Here is a 22352-nt window from a genome sequence, read left to right on the forward strand (position 1 = left end):
GAATCTGGGGCTATACCCAACACTGTGATTGATGTAAACGTTTCATTCATAATATAACTGGGCAAGCCTGCAGATGACGGCGCCTCCTACAAGCCAAATGCTTTGCTGGATGTAGGCCAGACTAAAATTCTGGCCAGAAGGCTTAGAGGTATCCTTCCAGAGATCAGACTGGGTTTAGGCAATGTCCCTGACCTCTGATGTATCCTGGAAACAGGTGGGCCAGACTGAAACGTCATGTTTTTGAGCAAGACAGTGAACCCCTAACTGCTCCTGAATGTGCAGGTTGGCCCCTTGCATGATAGGCCCCTACCATCAGTGTGTGAGTGAGTGTATGAATGAGTTAATGTGAGGTATATGTCTTTGAATAAATGCGCTATATAAGTACAGTGCATTATCATTTACAAAGCCTGAAACACAACAAACTAATGCACATACAAAGTGATGCCATCCAAACTCACAATAATGATGTCATTGAATACATTCTCACCATGATGAAACAAATAAACTTCAACTAACATTCACACATTACTAAAATTATACATTTCATGAATAATATGAACCTTATGAATTACTAATCGTCTCTAACACCGCAAACAAGAGGAGATGGAGAAGGATGATGCGGGTGAGCTGAAGGTGTACAGTGGCCAATTCAGGAAGAAGCGAATGGGAAACTGTGTGACAACTTCATCCCGCCCGATGTTAGACAAGCCTCCGCCTCCTCCTCCTCCTCCTCCTCCTCATGTATTTAACTAACAGACTGACATCATCGCTCCAAAGCGTGATAGTCTATGCTAATGTGGACACTGTTACAGTGGCATGCTTATTATTATTACTTCTTCATCATCTTTTAAAGCAGAATTTGGCTTTGGACATTTTTTTTATTTTTACACCAGGCAGCATTGCAGGAACTCGGGATTGTTGTGATGCCGAGCAAGAAAATCGGCTTTCCCTCCCGACTGATACGCCTCAAACCAGTGTGCGACCTGAACGTGCAGTCGGTGTTGATTCAGGTAAGTGATCGGCGCTGATAGTAATATCTGATTGACTGGGCTCACTCTTATTTCCAACACCCAATATGACATTTGATATTGAATGCGTTGTATTGTCTCCTAAGCGCATGATCCTACAATACACGACCATTTGTCCTTCTATTCGCTGAAGAATGAAAGAAGAACTGTAGAAAGTTGTTTAACCAACCTAATGTATCTCTGTCAGATAAACAGTTTTCCCTCATAACTCTTTTTGGGGGAAATAGTTGGTTGAAAGGGTGCACAAGCAGCGTCTTAGCGACATCAGGCGCTGTCACAATAATTCAAGGGGGTCACAGTGTGGCAACTGTGTAATTTGTAAGATTTAAAAAAAAAAATAATACATACTATTTTTTTTTTCATGGAGCAATGATGATCATCGCCTCATTTGGCTGTAATTGTGAACAATCTTGTTGTACTTGGGAAAACGAGTCAGAAATGAATGGTAGAGAGCGTTAGGCCAAATCATAACTCCTCTCCTTTGAGATCTACAAATTATGTTGTGTTAATTGTGTGTTTAATGAGGAAAGCCTTTGACATGACAGTGTGCATACAGTTATAGGACATTTTGGAGATCTTTTTGATACAGAAAGAGGGGGGAAAAGAGAGACAGAGAAAATAAAGGAGGTGTATTTATCATTGATATCGAGAGAGAGAGAGAGAGAGAGAGAGAAAACTGAGATCCTGAGCCAAAATGGGCAATGTAATGAGTAATTTGGAACAATAGGGTGACAGAAAGGGCAACACGAAAGCCACAGCCGCCGAAGGTTGTGTAAACATAAAACAGTAGCGTGCACTTAGTCTTGGATGACAGCAGTGTTGTTGATTCGATGATCTCATACATACAGTTATTACAGGATGATGTCAAACAGCAGTAGCAGCTACAGATCACATCATAGCTGTGATGTGGTGGAGAAAAGAAGAAAAGAAAACAACCCCAAAAAAGGAAGGGTTGGAGAAGGGGACACACAAGGAGATAGAGAGAAAAACTAAAAAAGAAGATATCCCACCCAACAGTCACTTAACCCCACCTTCACACAACCCCGTCCTGGCCCACCTGCAATAAAGAAACAGTTTGGTCTTCGAGTTTTCAGTCATTGGTCTGGCATAGCCTATAGATCTGTGGAGTAGGTAAGAAATGGTTGCCATTTCGGATAGAACACATCAGTGTGTTCTCTCATAGTGTACTTGATTTTCTCGAGTTTAAGAAAAAAAAATCAGCGATTGTGAAATAGCAGGAGGAGTGAGGGATTTCCAATGCAGAAGCTTGCGGCGGAGGTGAAAATGATCATTTGTTTTTGTGCAGTGTTAAATTGGTGTCAGTCGGGTGGGTACTGAAGATGACAATGTGAGGAGAGGGTTGAACCAGCGTTCCCAATATCGTAGACAATGTGTTGAAGTAACCCTCACCAGTAATTGTGCAGCGAATTGGGGCAGAGAAAAAAACATGTGGCTTAGGTTATAGTGAGGATTCGAACATTTGTCCATTTCTGTGTACATTTCAGCCAATGTAGATTTAGAAAAATGGACCCTCTGTACAACCTTAAACTGGATGAGAAGAGCACAGACTGAACCAGTGTGTGAAAAGTCGTTTTTCTCGTAGGGCAGAGAAGGTGTGAGAAGGTCTGTACTGATTGACTCAAGCGAGGAGCTCTTGACGCACTACTACAGTGATGCTCTGACAATGTATGAGGTGTTCCTGCGAGGGCTCAGAGTATCAAGTGAGTTATATTCTCATATATGTGTGTACAATTTCAACAAAAGAATTTAGACTTAAGATTTGCAATTCAATGTGGACCGTGATTAAAAGGTGAGCTTGATTTCTCCCCCTCATAGACGACGGGCCTTGTGTTGGATGGAGAAAAGCCAACCAGCCGTATGAGTGGCAGTCTTACAAACAGGTAAAGCTACAATGTGTAGATGAACATCGTACACAAGTATCTGAAGCAACATATATTAAAAAGCAAAGTTTGTTTCATCTTTTTTCATGCAGGTAGTAGACAGAGCTGAGAGACTTGGCTCTGCCCTTCTCCAAAAAGGACACTCTTACAAAGGAGACAAGTTCATTGGTGTCTTCTCCCAGAACAGACCGGAGGTGACATAAACACACACATAACTGTTTTTTTACAAGGTCATTCTCAGTCTTCCCTTTAAAAAATTGTAATTGTTCTGGTGGTCGTCCCGCTGTATGACACACTGGGCACAGAGGCCATCGGCTACGTCATTGAAAAAGGTACAGCAGCAGCAACACAGGGCACTTTTAACCCGTTATACTGTAAGTCCTGCAGTAGTGCTGATATGTAAAAAAAAGTGGTGGTTAATTTTGGGCCTTTGCTTCCCCAGCCAGCATCTCAACAGTGATCTGCGATGTTCCTGAAAAGGCTCAGCTCATTCTGCAGAGTATTGACAGTAAGACACGCAGTGTAAAGAGGATCGCCATCATGGAGGCCTTTGATGATGAGCTGGTGACCCGCGGACAGCAGAGTGGTGTTGAGATTCTGAACTTGAAGGAGTTTGAGGTATTTGAAAAAAATGCATTTTCGCTCTATCTTGTATATCGTTTCATTTAGTCAGTTGCTGTGTGTCATGGGCGCCCTTTGAATCCTCTGTGTGTTTTGTCTGTTGCAGGCATTTGGGAAAGACCACCACCAGAAACCAGTGGTGAATAGGAACTGTAGATAAAATAAAGAAGTACCCTTTGGAAAAATAATTGGAATTCAAAATACAATCATTTTAGAATTTTTAATGCACAAAATGTTCACGCTCATTAATATAGATGTGGTGTGTTTACAGCCGCCTAAACCAGAGGATCTTGCACTCGTCTGCTTCACATCTGGAACCACAGGTGAGTGCGGGACTCATTACAAAGCATGACTTTAACCATTTGTTTTACCAGTATGTTTTATTATTTCTTTATTTATGATTTTCCTTTCAGGAAACCCCAAAGGTGTAATGCTCACTCATGGAAATGTTATCGCCAACACGGCATGTTTCCTTAAATTAACAGAGGTAAACCAAATTTTTCTTAAATCAGCATTTGAATTTTTTAAGTTTGTTGACAAAATGTGTCACCACTTCTGATTATCTGTTAAAGATTCACTGGTTCTGCCTCTCTGGTGTGGGAATCAGTCTCTCTCTGTTGTATCATAACTTTCATGTTCGGTGTTGAACTGTTTTGAGTATATCTCAGCGGAGCTTCAAGAAACCAGGGGTGTCAAACTCATTTCAGTCCAGGGGCCACATTCAGCCCAATTTAAACGCAAGTGGGCCGGATTAGTAAAATCATATTATTATAGCGTAAGGGAAATGTCAATTTACATCTCATCATAGGGTGAGATGTAAATTGACAACTCCAAGTTTTCCCTTTGTTTTAGTGAAAAGAGGTACACGTACATATTGGAAATGTTTACATCCAACAAACTCTCCTTTTTCCAGAACATATTATGGAGAACCTGAATTTTTTTAAGAAAAACAAGTGCAATTTCACCAACAAACAATAACAATACACGATAGATAAAACAACTTGCCAAGATCTATAAATTATTTTAAATGTAGATACATTTCCACATCTGTGTAGTAATGTGAACTGAACTGACTCACTAACCATGGATAACTCCAAAACAAGTATTGGAGGAACATAACAGTTTAATTCTGCGTGGACAGATACATCTGCTTTCACTGGCGGAAAACAGTGAAAAATACAGGAGGAAAATAAAAAAAATAATAATAATGTGCTTGCTATATGGAGAGACTTTATAGAGAAATGATAATAGCAAATAAAAAATAGAAGAAATGTTCAAAGACATTTCCAGAGCAAACACGTAGCATTTAATGAAAAGCACCAAGATGGAGATGAACATAAAAGAGCGATTACGATACTGCTGCGGAGTAAATATAACTTCAAGAAGATCGTAAGGTGCAGAAAGCCGTTCATAGATGGAGATTGTGAAGTGTCCTTAACGCACAAACATAACATATTCGCTTTACTATCTTTCATGAAACTGCCTTCCCTCTGCATTAATTTTTCTCTTTGGGATCAGTAGTTAGCCTATTTTCTCAAAACCACTTGGAACTTCAGAGGCCAAGAGGGCCACATTTAAACCACAACAGGTGCAAAGGGTCACATATTATTATTAACATATTTGTACCATTTTATTCGCTGTATTTACTACTGCGGTTTAATATGCTGTCTTGCTAGTCTTCCAAAGGATCATGGAATATTTAACAAATAATCTCAATTTGAGTCACAAATGTAGTGTAGCGACTGCGTTTCCAAGGATGACAAGTGTTGGTCAGACTGATGTTTTATTAGCACTGGAGTGAATAGCTTTGCATTGATGACATTGATAAAGTTTGCAATTGCTACTTATTCCTTGTGAGAGCTCTGAGTCTGCATTCTTTTCACAAGTACTTTCAGATCTGGTTGTTGCTCAGTTGTAGCTGCTCTGAGATAGTCTGCCAAATGTCTGTCAGTTAGACGGGAACGCTGCTTTGATTTTATTATTCCCATGGCAGAGAAGGAGCATTCACACACATAAGTAGATCCAAAGCAGGTCAGGATTTTCTGAGTACACAGGATTAATGCAGGGTATGTGTTCTTCAGAACACAGGAAATCCAGAATGTGTGTCAATGCTCTCCTCCTTGTGTCTTTCTTTGAGGATGTTGTGAAAAAATGGATTCTCTGTGAATGCCAGCACGGGTTCCAAGGACTTAACGTCCGCGAACCGGGAGGAAAACTCTTCTTTCAATTCCGTGAGGTAGGCGCAGTAAGTAAAAATATGCGCACAGCCAAGTCAGTGTATGCACTTTCAAACTCTTGGACCAAGGAACAGGACTGTCAATGCGTGCGCAAGAATAAAATTGACTGTTCGTGTCACAGAGTCCATTGTCACTTTGAGCTCTCCACCTCTCAGCTTGCTGCACAATTGCTCTTGATGCAAAATGCAGTGATATGAGAAGGAGTCCGGCGTCTGGGATCTTTTCTGTTAGCGGTAGCAAAACCAGCAGTTCCACAGCACATGTGTACCCTCTGAGAAGTGCACCCAGACAATAAGCTGCGCGATGTCTGTGCGGTCGGTAGATTCATCCAATGGTAGATAAAGTACTCGGCACTTTCAATGTCTTTTAGCAACTGTGATAATAGATCGTCTGAAATTATTTCCACTCTTCTAGTCAAATCAAAGGCGCACTGCCTAATTTTCACACGATTTTGGTTGGCCAATTATAATTATTATGCATTCATAACCAGGCATGTCAGGGGCCACAAAATAAGCGTCCTTGGGCCGGATCCGGCCCGCAAGCCGCCTGTTGAGTAAGTCTGTTTTAGTGCTTCCTGACTTTCCTCTCACCTCTCTTCCTCCTTTCCTGTCCCCTGTGTGTGTGTGTGTTTGAAAGGGTAGTTGAGGTATGCTCGACCTGCATAAGTGCATGTCTTTTTGTGTCATCCACAGATGCACTGCAAGCTGGATTTCCATGATATTCATATATCATATCTCCCTCTTGCTCACATGTTTGAGAGGGTTGCACAGGTATTTAATTTTTTTTGCCGTTTGAATTTAGCAAAAGTGATTGCCACGTGAATGAGTAATGTATGTCAGATGCTTGGAGGAATTGATAGCACAAATATACTGATATTTGCTTTCAATGAAAAACTTTGAGGATTGTGCATTTGAATGTACTTGAGAAGCAAGCGAGCTTCAGTCTGACTGTTGAGTGTTGCTGGATGCTGCAGCGGAGGAAGTGTATGTGTTTCCCTGATTTCCTTAAACCTTACAGGTATTCTGTAAAAACCTCAGATTGACTGTCCAGATACCAAATACAGCAGTTTAATGCATCAGTAAAAGAAGAGTTAATTACCACTACTTAAAAATAAAACCTTAAATAAAACAAGTTTCAAGACTTCAAAGTGATACTACAGCTTTTTGACTAAATTGGTTTTCGTGCAATTTATGTGTGAAGTAGTTTTTTTGTAAGATGGAAAATTCTGGAGTCATATTCAGTGCCCACGTATAAGTTTAGAAGCAAAAATTTGTATTAGTTATAAAGTTGTTTATTTGACCCCACAGGCCACCTTAAAAGGTTTCCTGTGTGATCAAACAAACAGCTGTGTGTGAAGAAGCTGTGTGTTGTGGTGACATTTTTGTTGAAGCTGTCCGCATGTGCCTCTCGTGAATGTGGCAACATCCAACGTTGGATGTAGAGTTTCTAAACGCACAAAGCTACAGCTCTCTCTTGTGGCAGACGCTTCACACTGATTTGACGAACGGGAGGGGTCATCGTCATCAATGGGGGCCGCATTGGCTTCTTCCAAGGGGACATTCATCTTTTGATAGATGATTTGAACACACTACAGCCAACAGTTTTCCCTGTGGTCCCGTGTCTCCTCAACCGCATGTTCGATAGGGTCAGACTACATTTAGATAAATTGCGTATACTTGTTTTAAGATAAATTCTGAAATCTCTCGTCTGCTGCTGACCCTATGTTTTTAAACTGGGCTCCTCAAATGATCAATCGGAATTCTCTACAGGTATTTGGTCAAGCCAATACTCCTCTGAAACGATGGCTGCTGGATTTGGCTTACAGGAGGAAGGAGGCAGAGCTTCGCAGTGGTGTGGTCAGACGGGACAGCATATGGGACAAACTCATCTTCCGAAAAATACAGGTGAACTACTGAAGCACTGTGTTACATACACGGACAGCAATAATGAGTCAATGTTCCCGTTTTGAGTCTTTCGTGTCGCACTGTGCAGGCAAGCCTGGGTGGTCATGTGAGGCTCATGATCACTGGAGCAGCACCGGTGTCCTCGACTGACCTCACCTTCTTACGGGCGGCTCTGGGCTGTCAAGTGAGCACGGCCATTTGCACCTCCAGTGTTTGAGGTTTGTCATCCCTGTCTGTAACAGTAACGTCTCTATCGTGTCGCTCACTCCAGTTTTATGAAGGCTATGGTCAGACTGAATGCACTACTGGATGCTCCATGTCAATGCCAGGAGACTGGACAGCAGGTAATAGAACATCCAGCGACTGCTACAATTGTGCATTCTAACTGCTGTGTGAAATCTTCACAATTCTGTATTGGTGAAACTAAAATGTGACTCCTGTTTATATTCAGGTCACGTTGGACCCCCACTGCCCTGCAACTTGATGAAACTTGTGGATGTTGCAGAAATGAATAACCTGGCAGCTAATGGAGAGGGAGAGGTAAGGGGTGAGGCATACAGTGGTGCTTGAAAGTATGTGAACCCCTTCAGCAGTTTAGATCTTTCTGTCGTTATCGTGATTTTTTTATTTTATCATCACCGGTTTTTATATTTGAAATGTCAGGTTTATGTTTATCAATTTCATGTACATGTTAAGATAGAATTGTGTGAGAAGCCCAAAAACTCCATGAAACGTGGAATTAGTGTATGTGCAAAAGTAAGTGAACCCCCAGCTGCATTGGTAAACTTTAGTCCAGAAGGTAATAGATTCAGGTGAACACATTTGGGTGCTAAATTAAACAATTAAGCAGACCAATCAAATGAGACATCCTTGGGAAACTGGTAAGTGGTTACAGAATATGTTTGGTGGAAGTAAAGTGAAAAAGGAGGGTCTATGTAGCTTCTGTTCAGTCCTGTTTCATTCTCAGATCTGTTTCAGATCCCAGTACCTCCAACTGATGACATCATCTCTCATTCTAGGTGTGTGTTAAAGGACCAAACGTTTTCCAGGGTTACCTGAATGACCCTGAGAAAACAGCTGAGGCAATCGACAAGGACGGATGGCTCCACACTGGTGACATTGGAAAATGGCTTCCTGTAAGTGACTGTTCAGGAACTGGAGCTAATTCATGTTGGAAATGTTTTTACGCCTCAAATATCTGATCAAGATTATGAAAATGTGAGTCTTTATCATGTCTGCTATTGCAGAATGGAACTCTGAAGCTCATTGATAGAAAAAGCTGGCACAAGGAGAATACATCGCCCCCGAGAAAATAGAGAACATCTACATCCAGAGTGAGCCAGTGGCTCAGATATTCGTCCATGGTGATAGCTTACAGGTAATAAGTTTCATGTGAATGTTATGGAGCTGTAATCAATGCCTCCTTTGACTTCTATAGTGAAAGCATAACTGCATTATGTAGTATGCAAGGGCTGATCGTTAAGTTCAAAGTCAAACCTATAAACTTTCAGAGGTCCAGCTGTTTCGTAGGAGCCCAAGCACCTATAGAGCGTTTAGGTTACAATAATTGAGCTCAAAAGAATAAATGTCCTTGTATCTCAGACTACTGAGCTGATTTGACATTTTACTGGGCTGGGCCAAGAAGAGAGGCTTTGCAGGCTCGTACTCTGAGCTCTGCAGTGACATGGTGAGATTCATCCCAATTAGCAAACCAAACCACAGGCCCACTTACTGACCGTGACCCAACTTAACTACCTTTCTGAATGCTGTAGAATGTGAAGAACGCCATTCTGCAGGACATCCTTAGATTGGGAAAGGAAGCTGGACTCAAGTCTTTTGAGCAGGTGATTATAGCCACGTTCGCCTTCACATTCTGCTTCAGGTGGAGCAACCCCCTCCCAATCTTTATCCCTCAATTATTCTTTCAACTCTTGGCACTTTCCTCCATCTTTGTCTCTGCAGGTGAAGGATATCGCACTGCATCCAGAGATGTTTTCTATCCAGAACGGCCTGCTGACACCCACGCTTAGGGCCAAGAGGACGGAGCTTCGTAACCACTTCAGAGAGCAGATTGCTGCACTCTATGCCAAAGTTAAGATGTGAGCTGGGAACAAACATTTAAAAGAGAAGAGTGAAGTCAATCAGATAGCCGCTCAACCATTTTAGGGTAAAGGTGACATATACACAATTGTAAGACTGTTGTCTTTTCTTATTGAAGGTAGAAAACTATCTGCTTTGATTCACAACCCACAGTAAATATTGAAATTAAAAATGTAAGCACAGCTTTGTGACATTCACTGATCAGTGAAAGTTTTGTGTTAGAGCGTTAAAATAAAATACAGTCAAATAAATTGTCATCTGTTTTCACAGGTTCTACTTTAAAGTCAGTGATTCCTTGACAGTTTAATTTCTTTGTTGCCATGTATTTTCTAGATTGGTGATCAATGGGCTAGAATTAGGTCACTTGGGCTGTTTCGTGCTGGATTAGCTGTCTTACTACTTCAAGCATAGCAAACTTTGGATGGGCTTTGGATAAAAGCGCGATATAAGTACAACAAGTACAGAACATGCAGTGGCTCTTTCAGGAACAAGAATGTAGGAAGGAAATTGTGTGGCAATTTAATCTTGCCTGATGTTCGACAATCCTCCTTCTCCTTCTTCTGTATTTAACAATTACAAAGTGACATCTGAACTCCAAATAGAATAGAATGGACTGTACTTACATAGCGCTTTACATGTACCTTACATTCACCCATTCATGCCAGGCTCCAACCTGACCCGACCCTGGAACCTTCAATACCTTATCGACTGCTCTACCACCGGGAACCATGTCACTCAAAGCTTAATAGTCTCTATTCTCTCTCTCTCTGTACTTTGTAACAGAAACTGTGCCGCTCCCTTAACTTCCACTTCCAATGTCACTTGCACAGTGTCATACTCTAAAGCTTACCAAATACACAATATTGATGTCATCACACTAACAAAGTTAGTGATGAAACAGCAGCAGTGTCATCCAACAAACCAAAGTACAGCAGTGATGCCATTCAAACTGACAATAATGTACATATTAATGATGTCATTGTCATTGATGTCAACAAACTTATACATTTACACATTTCCTTGTGAATTACTTACGGTGGTGGTGCAGGTAAGTAATCTGTTTGATTAGTTTTTTTCTTTTTTTTGCATTGTATTGTTTCCTGAGTATGTGATCCTACAATACATGTAGATTTGTCCTTCTATTCAGGGAAGAATGAAAGAGTAATCAGCTGCTGTGTATCAACTGAATCTCCCCAAGATAAACCATTTAGTGAGAAAATGTTGGGGAAAGAAAGAAGAAAGAAAAAGAAACGTACTTTATTGATCCCCTGGGGGAAATTATTATTCAGATGTCACAGCTGGGGAGGGTCTTTATCTGTTGACATTTGTGGGGCAGAGATCCTGAACTGATTGCTCTGACCTGTGTTGGGGGGTGGTGAGGATGGCACGGTTGATCAATGTCTGTTTTGAACTGCAGAGAGGGAGAGAGACTGAACTTGTGTCCGTGGCTGAGGTTGTGGTGCTGGGTGCTGTTCGCAACTTTTAATGTTACTGGCAGTGAAGACTAGAGCTACATAGTGGAGCCGTTCCTGCGTTAGGAGGGAAGGCTGGGTGCCTCCTTTAGGTAGCGAGGGATGAGTAAGTGCCTTGTTGTGCTCCACGAAGCTGCCATCACTAGGCAACACACATGGCCATCGCGCCGTCTCTAGAAAGCAAGCAGCCCACCATCACACAGTCTTGGCACCCCGGTTGCAGCGAGCGTCTAGCAGGAGTGGGGAACCTTTTTCCTAACAAGGACCATTTAGATCTTTACATCATCCCTCAGGGGCCATACAAAATTATTGAACACAAAACTTGTGTTGAAATGTTTAAGACGTTCACAACGTATTTTTATGGCCTATGTAATTAATTGAAATAACATCAGGGTCATTACATTCATGTCTCATGTTTTCATTCATGTTTTTAGACAATTTCAAATGTATCCATGTTATTGTTTCTTATTGTTATAATGCTCTCCATTTTTAAGAATCGTTTCCTGTCGGTTCCACATTTACTGGTGTTAAGTTGTTTTAGCAGCATATTATATTATAAAAGGTGATATATTCAAAAAAAGTATCAATGTATTATTGGGGGCGGCAGTAGCTCAATCCACTGGGCGGACAGCTGGGAACTGGAGGGTCGCCGGTTCGAGGCCCCCCGTGTGGACCAAGTAAGCAGACTGGTAGCTGGTGAGTTCCTTGTTTGCCTCCAGAGCACCGCCGAGGACCGAACCCCCAACTGCTCCATGGGCGCTGAAAAATGGCTGCCCTGCACCCCCTCGGTAAATGCATGTGTTTGTGTGTGTGATATGTAAGAGGGGGTGCAAGAAAAATCTCAACTGCATGTGATTTGCGTGTGAATTGCATGCAACATGACAAATAAAGTATCTTATCTCTCATCTTCCTCTTATCATACCAGACTGACCTAATGCAATGGCTGAAACTTTCTCCTTGGTGAGATGTCTGATGTCAGGTGGCAGTGATAATGATGCTACTCACAGCTGGTTGTCAAGGTTTGGGTCAGTCAGTCTTAAGCGGAGCCGAGTCTTTGCAAGAGTCAGTTTTGAAAAGAACTGCTCATAGTGGTATGTTGTCCCAAACAGTGATGCAAACTTCAGTGCATGTCTCCTCAGAATAAGAAAATCCTCCATACAAAGATACAGTTTGTAGAAATCAAGCAACGGGAGATTGATGCATCTACCTTTGAGCTCATCTTAGCTTTGCAGCTCAATAATTCAATTTAATTTCAAGCTGCAGGTTATCTGGCACATCAGCTAGTTCCACATTGAAAAGTTTTGCAAATATGTTCACCTCATTTTGTTTGCTTTTCAAGTCCTGGCACCTCTCTCCAAAGTCCTAAAGGAGTTTTGCACATTCATCAGCATATTCAGATGTCACAGCTGGCTTTTGTTCTTGCACAGTAGGAACATGTACAGTGATTTCCCTTTCCAGTTGTACTTGCAACAGCTTTAGCTTAGCTACAAATGATTTCACATTTGAAAAAGAGCTGAGAAGCAGGTTAGGACCTTGGAGCTTGACATCCAGCTCTGAGAGGTACTTGGTAATGTCCACCATGACAGCCAAATCACACAGCCACTTGCTGCCACTGAGTTCAACGACCGGTTTCCTCTTCATCACTGGCCCCCCCAGTGCCCCCCCCCCCCCCCCCCTCCCCCCTCCCGCCACTTGACCTTCCATCACTCACACTATCGCGCACTTGCCATTGCCGGTGCCGGCGACTCACCGCTAACGGCGCACACACAGTACGTGGCGCGGCACACAGTACACCCGGCGCACTTGTCGCGGCACCTTTCAGTGGCCCCCCCCCCCCCCCAGGAACAATTTCTGCAGGCGCCACTGCCTTTCAGCTCCTTCAGTTTATGTTTCGAGCTGTAATGACGCTCAAGGTTAACGTTTTTCGTGACAGCCAGTGCACCCTCACCAGCTAGTCACACAGGCTTGCCTTTCACTCCCACAAAAAAAGAAGTCTATTATCCATTTGTCTTGGAAAGAACGACATTCCGCATCAACTTTTCGTTTCTTCATCGCCATTTCCTGCTACCTGTCAATCACTGGTGGCAGCAGATAAGACACGTTACGCTCTGTTGTGTTCAATGACTCTGACCTTGGCCCGGAATGATATACATCCGCCCGTTTCATCCTGAGGTGAATTAATTGCTCTCTGGAAATTATTTCAGTTTAAGTATTTAATTTTTGCATGTGTGTTTATGTATTGTCTCGCAGGCCTGATCAAACTGCCTCGCGGGCCGAATCAAATGGCTCAGGGGCCGGAGGTTCCTACCCCAGTGGGGCGTCTCATCGACAGACCGGGCGAGATAAATGCCGACTTGTGTTTAATGTGCATGTCATGTCCCATTGTCTTCGTGCGTACGTAATCAGGCCTGTTTTGAATGTTTTAGTAGTGAGTCGATCCCTGGTCAGGGGCTCATTCAGAGGCAACATCAATGGCTAAGGGAGCCTCCTGCCTCCCCCTAGTGGTGGCCCCTTTGTTTGATGCGGTTCTTATTGATTGTTGTGCAGTGTCCTGATTTCCGTGCTTTGTTGTGATCTATGCTCCTACATGTGTGTCTTGATTACTTGCATGCTGTGGGGTTTAGGGTTCATATGCTTATATATTTGTTCCATTCTTTCTGTGTCAATTTCCTCTTGCCTCTGACACCAGACCAGATGAACAAAGGCAGTGAAAGCGACATTTTTGGGCATTTTGGAGTTTGGAGATTTGATCCAGTTCTTAAAAATATATCTGCTCTGTTCTGCTTTTGACAGCAGTTCTGAAGTGGCTCTGTTTCTCTCATGCCCAGAGGAAAAGGCGGACTATGATGCACATTTAAGTTGTTGAAATTTAAAAAAAATAAAAATAAATTCTGTGTATAAGCTACACATTTTTGCAATTGGAGAAAGCCACATGGAGCCACTGGAGATGGGCAAAAGAGCTGTATGCCGCCTACCCCTGTTGTAGTGGAATAATGATTTTACTTGACTCATTAACTACAACAGGTAATACCCACAGATTCAGGGCCAGGGTCAAATAATAACTCCTCTCCCTTGAGATGCAATCGTTAACATGTTGAATTTGTGCTTATATGTTGGTAACCGTTTTGTTTTGTCTCATAGGGTGGCGAAGGCGCGAGAAAGTCTGTACTGGTTGACTCAAGCGAGGAGCTCATGACGCACTACTACAGCGACGCTCGGACACTGTATGAGGGGTTCCTGCGAGGGCTCAGGGTATCAAGTTAGATCAAGGGTTATTTTGTCATATTTATGTATCGGTTAAATACGATTTGGAGACAAAGATTTAGACTTCATTGATTTTATTGACTTGATCGACTAGAGTGGCAGTCTTACAAACAGGGATGTGTGGATGAGCATTGTACACGACTATCTGAAGCAACATATATAAAAAAAAAATGTGTTTTATATTCTTTCATGCAGGTGGTGGACGGAGCAGAGAGCCTCGGCTCTGCTCTCCTCCACAAAGGACACTCTTACACTCGAGACAAGTTTATTGCCATCTTCTCCCAGAACAGACCGGAGGGGACATAAACACACACGTACATTACTGTATTTTTATACACTTTTTCTCAATCTTCTCCTTTAAGAACAGTTATTGTTCCTCAGCTCGTCTGTCAGCATTGTTGATCTGTATTTTGATACAGACATGTTTCTTCTATTACAGTGGACCATTTCAGAGCTGGCTTGTCACACGTACTCCCTGGTGGTCGTCCCGCTGTATGACACGCTGGGCACAGAGGCCATCGGCTATGCCATTGAAAAAGGTACAGCAGCAGCAACACTGGGCACCTTTAACCCGTTATACTGTAAGACCTGCAGTGATGCTGATACAGTATGTAAAACAAGTGGTTAATTTTGGGCATTTGTTTCCACAGCCAGCATCTCAACAGTGATCTGCGATGTTCCTGAAAAGGCTCAGCCACATCTGCAGTGTATCGACGGTAAGACACGCAGTGTAAAGAGGATCGCCCTCATGGAGGCCTTTGATGACGAGCTGGTGACCCACGGACAGCAGAGTGGTGTTGAGATTCTGAGCTTGAAGGGGTTTGAGGTGAATATTTGAAAAAACAATTGTAATTTTGATTGTATCTGTTCATTCAGTTGTAGCTGTTCCTAAATGGAAATTCAGGCGTTGTGTGTCATGGGTGCACTTTTAAACCTCTGTGTGTTTTGTTTGTTGCAGGCATTTGGCAAAGACCACCACCAGGAACCAGTGGTGAATAAGAACTGTTGATAAAATAAAGACGTAAACTTTGGAAAACTTATTTGAATTCTAAATTCAATTATTTTAGAATTCAATTTTTAATGCACAAAATGTTCACGCTCATTAATATAGATGTGGTGTGTTACAGCCGCCTAAACCAGAGGATCTTGCACTCGTCTGCTTCACATCTGGAACCACAGGTGAGTGCAGAACTCATCACAAAGCATGACTTTAACCATTTTATTATGTTTTGGTGTATTTATGTATGATTTTCCTTTCAGGAAACCTCAAAGGTGCAATGATCACTCACAGAAATGTCATTCCCGACGCAGCAGCTTTGCTCAAACTAACAGAGGCAAAACCAAAAGGCAAAAACAGCATTTTAATTTTTTCAGTTTGTTGACAAAATGTGTCACCACTTTTGATTATCTGTTAAAGATTCACTTTTTCTATCTCTCTAGTGTGGAATCAGTTTATCTCTGATCTGTCATAACTTGCTTCTGAACTTGCTTCTTACCTCTTCATCTCTACCTTAATGTTCTGTATTTCATTTTTGGAGTGGTGACTTGGTGATCTTTCCTCTTCATCCTTCCTGTCTTTCCTCTCACCTCTCATCCTCCCTTCCTGTCCCGTGTATGTGTGTATCTGTGTGGGGCTTCGGGCATACTGAAGCCCAGCAGTAATGGCCCCCTCCTCCCTCACATGTTTGAAAGGTTAGTTAAGGTACGCCGTGCTCAACCTGTATAAGTGCATGTGTTTTCTTGCAAACATTTTTGAGAGGGTTTCCCAGGTATGTGTTGTGTTGTTTTACCAGGTGAATGAGTAACGTTTCTTGGGTTTTGTGCAATTTATGGGCAAACTAGCTCAGTGACCATGTTTTTTTATGAGTTGTGTCCACGTAAAAGTTACGTTAGAGGAAATAAATCCCTATTACAAAACCAGTTTACAAGAAGACCAAAAGGATGCCACCTTAAGAGAATGAAGAAGCTGTGTGTTTAGGTGACATTTTTGTTGAAGAAGCTGCCTGCATTTGCCTGTCGAGTCTTACTCGACAAGGCAGCGACACCATTTTCTAAGACACTCTTCTGTTTGATTGTTCTCATCCAAGGAACCAATGCTTTTCAGGTAGATGAGGCAAACTAACTCCACAGCAGGACAGTAGTGGCTTATGAATGTGGCTACAATGTTCGTAAACGCTCAGCGCAATAGTGCTCTCTGATGCAGGAGCTTTGCACTGATTTATCCTGGGGATTGATTCTGCCTTCCCCTCTCCTCAGGGTGTCATCCTCATCAATGGGGGCTGCATTGGTTTCTTCCAAGGGGATATTCGTTTCTTGGTGGAAGATGTGAAAGCACTGCAGCCAACAAATGTCGCAGTGGTCCCGCGTCTCCTCAACCACATGTCTGGCAGGGTGAAACTACATTTAGATACTAATAAATTATGTTGTGATTGTTTAATCTCAAGGTTCGAGCTCATTCCTCTGCTTACCCTCTGTTTGTAAACGGGGCTTCTAAAATGATCGATTAGAATTCTCCACAGGTATTTGGTCAAGCCAATACAACTCTGAAGCGATGGCTGCTGGATTTGGCTTATAGCAAGAAGGAGGCAGAGCTTCGTAGCGGTGTGGTCAGAAGGGACAGCATATGGGACAAACTCTCTTCAGAAAAATACAGGTGAACTACTGAAGCACTGTGTTACATGCATTGCATAGAACATACAAGTCCGGTTTGACAGTTTTGAGTCTTTCGTGTCAGGCAAGCCTGGGTGGTCGTGTGAGGCTCATCATCACTGCAGCAGCACCGGTGTCCCCGACCGTCCTCACCTTCCTACGGGCGGCTCTAGGCTGTCAGGTCAGTATGGCCCTCTGCACCTCCAGTGTTTGATGTTTGTCCTCACTGTCTGTAACAGTAACGTCTCTATCACGTCGCTCACTCCAGTTTTATGAAGGCTATGGTCAGACTGAATGCACTGCTGGATGCACCATGTCAATGCCAGGAGACTGGACAGCAGGTAAGAGAACGTCCAGCAACTGCTACAATTGTGCATTCTGGCCGCTGTGTGAAATCTTCACAATTCTGTGTTGGGGAAACTAAAATGTGACTCCTGTTTATATTCAGGTCACGTTGGGCCCCCACTGCCCTGCAACTTGGTGAAACTTGTGGATGTTGCAGAAATGAATTACCTGGCAGCTAATGGATAGAGAGAGGTGAGGGGTGAGGCATACATGGGACTGTCAGAAGGGTCTGTGTAGCTTCTGTATAAGTGTGTTCAGACCTGTTTCATTCTGAGATCCCAGTACCTCCAACTGATTGTAATGTCTCATTCCAGGTGTGTGTTAAAGGCCCAAACGTTTTCCACGGGGTTAGCCGAATGGCCCTGAGAAAACAGCAGAGGCAATCAACAAGGACAGTTGGCTCCACACTGGTGACATTGGGAAATGGCTTCCTGTAAGTGACTGTTCAGGATCTGGAGCTAATCTGATCAACATTGTGGACACGTGGATTAGGAATTTGACGTTAGTTTTCATTTTCAATTCACATGCTGTATTTTAAAGCGTCTCTCTCATGTGTGTGTGTGTGATTGCAGAATGGAACTCTGAAGCTCATTGATAGAAAGAAGCACATTTTCAAGCTGGCACAAGGAGAATACATTGCCCCCGGGAAAATAGAAAACGTCTACATCCAGAGTGACCCAGTGGCTCAGATATTCGTCCATGGTGACAGTCAATGGGTAATTAGTTTGACGCTAATGTTATGGAGCAGTGATTAATGCCTCCTTTGACTTCTATGATGAAAGCACAAGTGCATTTTGTGGTATGCAAGAGCTGATTAAGTTAACAGCAACCCAAGCTATGGAGCATTCTAGTTGCAATAGTTGATCTCAGAAGCATTCACATCTTTGTATCTCAGAGTGGTACTGATTTGACCCACATTGTCTATGTCAGGCTTGCTTGGTGGCCATTGTGGTGCCTGATCCTGATATTTTACCGAGCTGGGCCAAGAAGAGAGGCTTTGATGGATTGTACTCTGAACTCTGCAGTAACATGGTGAGATTCATCACTATTAGCAAACCAAACCACAGGCCCTACTTACTGACCATGAACCATCAACTAAGGTGTTTCTGAATATTGTAGAATGTGAAGAACGCCATTCTGCAGGATATCCTGAAATTGGGAAAGGAAGCTGGACTCAAGTCTTTTGAGCAGGTGATCATAGCCATGTTTGCCTTTATATTCTGCTTCAGGTGGAGGACCCCCCTCCCAATCTTTATCCCTCAATTATTCTTTCAACTCTTAGAAGTTTCCCCCATCTTTGTCTCCTGCAGGTGAGGAAAATCGCACTGCATCCAGAGATGTTTTCTATCCAGAACGGCCTGCTGACACCCACGCTTAAGGCCAAGAGGACAGGGATTCGTAACTACTTCAGAGAGCGGATTGCTGCACTCTATGCCAAAGTCAAGACATAGCTGGGAACAATCATTTACACAAAATAAGTCAATCAGCCAGCCGCTTTAGGGTATAGTTGGGGGGGCATTAGCTCAGTCCACTGGGTCAACAGCTGGGAACCGGAGGGTGGCCAGTTCAAGTCCCCTGTGTTGACCAAGTAAGCAGACTGGTAGCTGGTGAGTTGCCAGTTTGCCTCCAGAGCACTGCCGAGGTGCACATGAGCAAGGCACCGAACCCCCCCCTGCTCCATGGGCACCAACAAATGGCTTCCCTGCACCCCCTCTGTAATGTGTGTGTGTGTGTGTGTGTGTGTGTGTGTGTGTGTGTGTGATATGTAAGAGGGGCTGCAAGAAATTTTTTTAATTGCATGTGATTTGCGTGTGAATTGCATGACAAATAAAGTATCTTATCTATTTTATCTTGATATTGCACAATTGTAAGACTGTCGTCTTTTCATATTATGCTATAAGGTAGATCTCCTTTGATTCAAAACACACAGTAAATATTGAAATTGCAAAAAATGGAAAGTTTTAAATGTCACAGCTTTGTGACATTTACTGATCAATAAAAGTTTTGTGTATGAGCATTTGTCCGTTTTGTTCAGTTTTGTTAAATGATTGTGATTGGTGTTCATAAATTCTGCTTTTAACGTCATTTCTTGACAGTTCAAGTTGTACTGTTTTTTTTTGTAGATTGGTAATCAAATGCCCAATATTAGGTCACGTTTCATGCTGGATTTGCTGTCTTTATCCTTCAATCATACAAAATAAACATTTTTTTCATATTGAATGTAAAAAAAACATGCTCCTGTGATGTACAACACACAGCAAATATTGGGATTAACAATGTTATTACAGCTGTATTACATTCACCGATCATCAGTGAAAGTTTTGTGCAAAAGTGTCTGGTTGTTTTAAAAGAATCGTGATTGGTATTCTCGCTTTCAAATTTTAATGTCAGCGATTTCTTGACAGTTCAAGTTCTTTGCCGTTATTTCTTTTCCAGTCAACTTGTGCTGTTTCATGCTGGAGTTGGTGTCTTTATCCTTCATTGATACGAAATAAAAAATCTTCAACCAAAACACTCTAATACAGTCACTTCTTACTTGAGTATCTGACGCTCCTGCAATCAGCATCATGATACTTCTGGTACCAAGCCTCCACTTTGAAATCCACAACAATCCTGGAAGGGAGGATGAGACCAAATCATAAAGATGGCACTTGCTCGGGAGCAGTATGTGCCATGTAAAAGACGTGTACATGATGCTGATGTTGCTTTTAAGAAACCTGTTGACATTTTCACACCGGTGATACTTTGTGATGCCATTGACGAAGAGCTGTAAGAGCAGCAAAGTAGTTCCAGTGTTGTGAGACATCATCTGTCCTGACGGCTGAGCAATAAGGGGCAAAACATGCACAGGCTTTAAATGACATATTAATGTGTTAATCCTCAAATCAGTCAAGGTAACGTACAAACCACAGTTCAGTGTCCTGGGTGGCAGCCATTCTCAGCTCCCAGACTAGTATTAGCGACTAGCCACTAACTCCTGCTCGACCAACAGTGTCCCCTTTTGTTGTCAGAGGTGTTCTCTTCATTGTAACGCCACAAGCACACCAACACACACACACTTCTTTCGACACGGGCGACAACGTTAACAACTGCTGGTTAAAGCAGTAACTCAACGTTGGCTAGTCCAGCTAAAATGACAGCTTAAACCAGTTCTTTATACATTTTCAGTGTTAAGCTTACACTAATAAATTCACATCATATTAATCTCATAGAAAACAAAACAATGTAATCACTTATTTTACTATTCCTTTCATATTTCACATTTCTGTCTGTCTACATATCACTATCACAATTTCCCTTCACATTCCCTGTAATTCTGGGAATTCCCCGAGTTCCCATATCATCTGTAATTCACATGCATTCAGTCAGTTCTGATCGAGTGAGATGACAGAGAGTGAGTGGTGTCTGCTGGAGTGTATCCACTCAAGTTCACTCTTATGGAGCTCCTTTACCTTCTCTGTCCGAAGCATGCTAGCAGCCGGAAAGTCTCATGAAAAGTTGCTGTGGACTTTGGTGAAGTGGCACTCGACAGACGCGCTCGCACCACAATGAGACACACACAATTGTCATTTTATTGGGGCTATTTTCTGAGGTCATTGTCAAATTCGGCATGTGCTTGCTAGCCTGCTAACATTGCATAATGCTACGGTGTCACTGAGGTAAACAAACTTGACAGCAGCGTCATTTGTTTGACTGAAAGCTGATTGATATATACTCATTTTGTGACAGAGGGGGGCGGGATGTCTGTGAATTTGAATGGATAGAAATTTAAACAGGTTTACCAAGTGCATTTCATTGGCTGGTACCTGTACTTGCTCATCGACAATAAAGTTGAATCTAATCTAATCTAATCTAAAAGTGACGTGTTGTCAAATGTATGTATTCTTTGAACCTTTAGCGAGCCACTCAAAAATGTGTTGGAGACCCGTGGCTTAAACCTGCTACGCTCCTCTTTTCTTCATCTACTCCGTGTGTGCGCACCTCACCCCCTATTTCCATTTTTCCACAACCAATTCCAACAGGTGTATACATTGGCATGCCAATACACAAAATAAATTTATCGATACATTCTCTGTAATATAACACCACTAACTGCTACATTCTTATTGAGAATCTAAAACATTTAATTTATTTAACATATTTTATGTTTTCTAATGTGTTTCTGGTTATCTTTCAATTAACTTCTCCTTCTTTTATTGAAAGTTACACTACAAGTTACTCTTACTTTCACTTATCTTCTTATCTCGTATTTTTCCCCCCTAATAATGATTCATTCATCTTTATACAGCCCCCATAGTTAAATCGGGGCTACATATGAATTTAGGAATAAGCCAAGCAAATATCTGGCAGATTTAGTTAAGGATGAAAAAACTCACACCCTATGGACAGAGATAGTTATCTGTGTTTTATCTGACTCCATTAATAAATAAGAATAGCACTATGATTTAGTGATGCTAATTTAGCTTTACAGAGAGGCATGGCACAAAGTGAGATGAATGGTGGATATTTTACTAACATTAGCTGATAGCTGACATTGCAGTTACAGTTACAGTTACAGTTGCAATAGCTGTGAGAGTGTAAAACAAGATCTAAAGAAATACAAAATGACAAAATAAACCAGATAAACAAACTGGGTAATTATGGTCAAAATTTAGAGAAGAATGGAAAAGGAAGTACAGAGAAAGAAAGAGCAAGAGAAGGGAAGGGTCAGGGAGAAAGAGAAGAGCCGGGGAGACAGAGCCCCAGGTCAAAGAGTATAGAACAGAGCAAAAGGTAGCAGAGCGCAGATAGAAGAGAGAGAGCCCTTGTCACAATGGCCTCTGAAATACCC

At 42.2% G+C, this 22352-nt stretch overlaps 1 protein-coding gene and 2 pseudogenes across 1 annotated transcript in view; 2 read left to right on the top strand and 1 right to left on the bottom strand.

Annotated features, from left to right (window-relative positions):
* Window positions 1-22352, bottom strand: part of fabp2 (fatty acid binding protein 2, intestinal) — a 154088-nt gene that overhangs the window by 104805 nt on the left and 26931 nt on the right. The window lies entirely within an intron of this gene.
* Window positions 604-18972, top strand: LOC142996941 (long-chain-fatty-acid--CoA ligase 1-like; annotated as a pseudogene).
* Window positions 9155-18427, top strand: LOC142996911 (long-chain-fatty-acid--CoA ligase 1-like; annotated as a pseudogene).

Source organism: Genypterus blacodes, unplaced genomic scaffold (assembly GCF_046128005.1).
Source record: "Genypterus blacodes isolate CSIRO-AG114 ecotype Tasmania unplaced genomic scaffold, CSIRO-AGI_Gbla_v1 ptg000039l_1, whole genome shotgun sequence".
Lineage (NCBI taxonomy): Eukaryota > Metazoa > Chordata > Actinopteri > Ophidiiformes > Ophidiidae > Genypterus > Genypterus blacodes.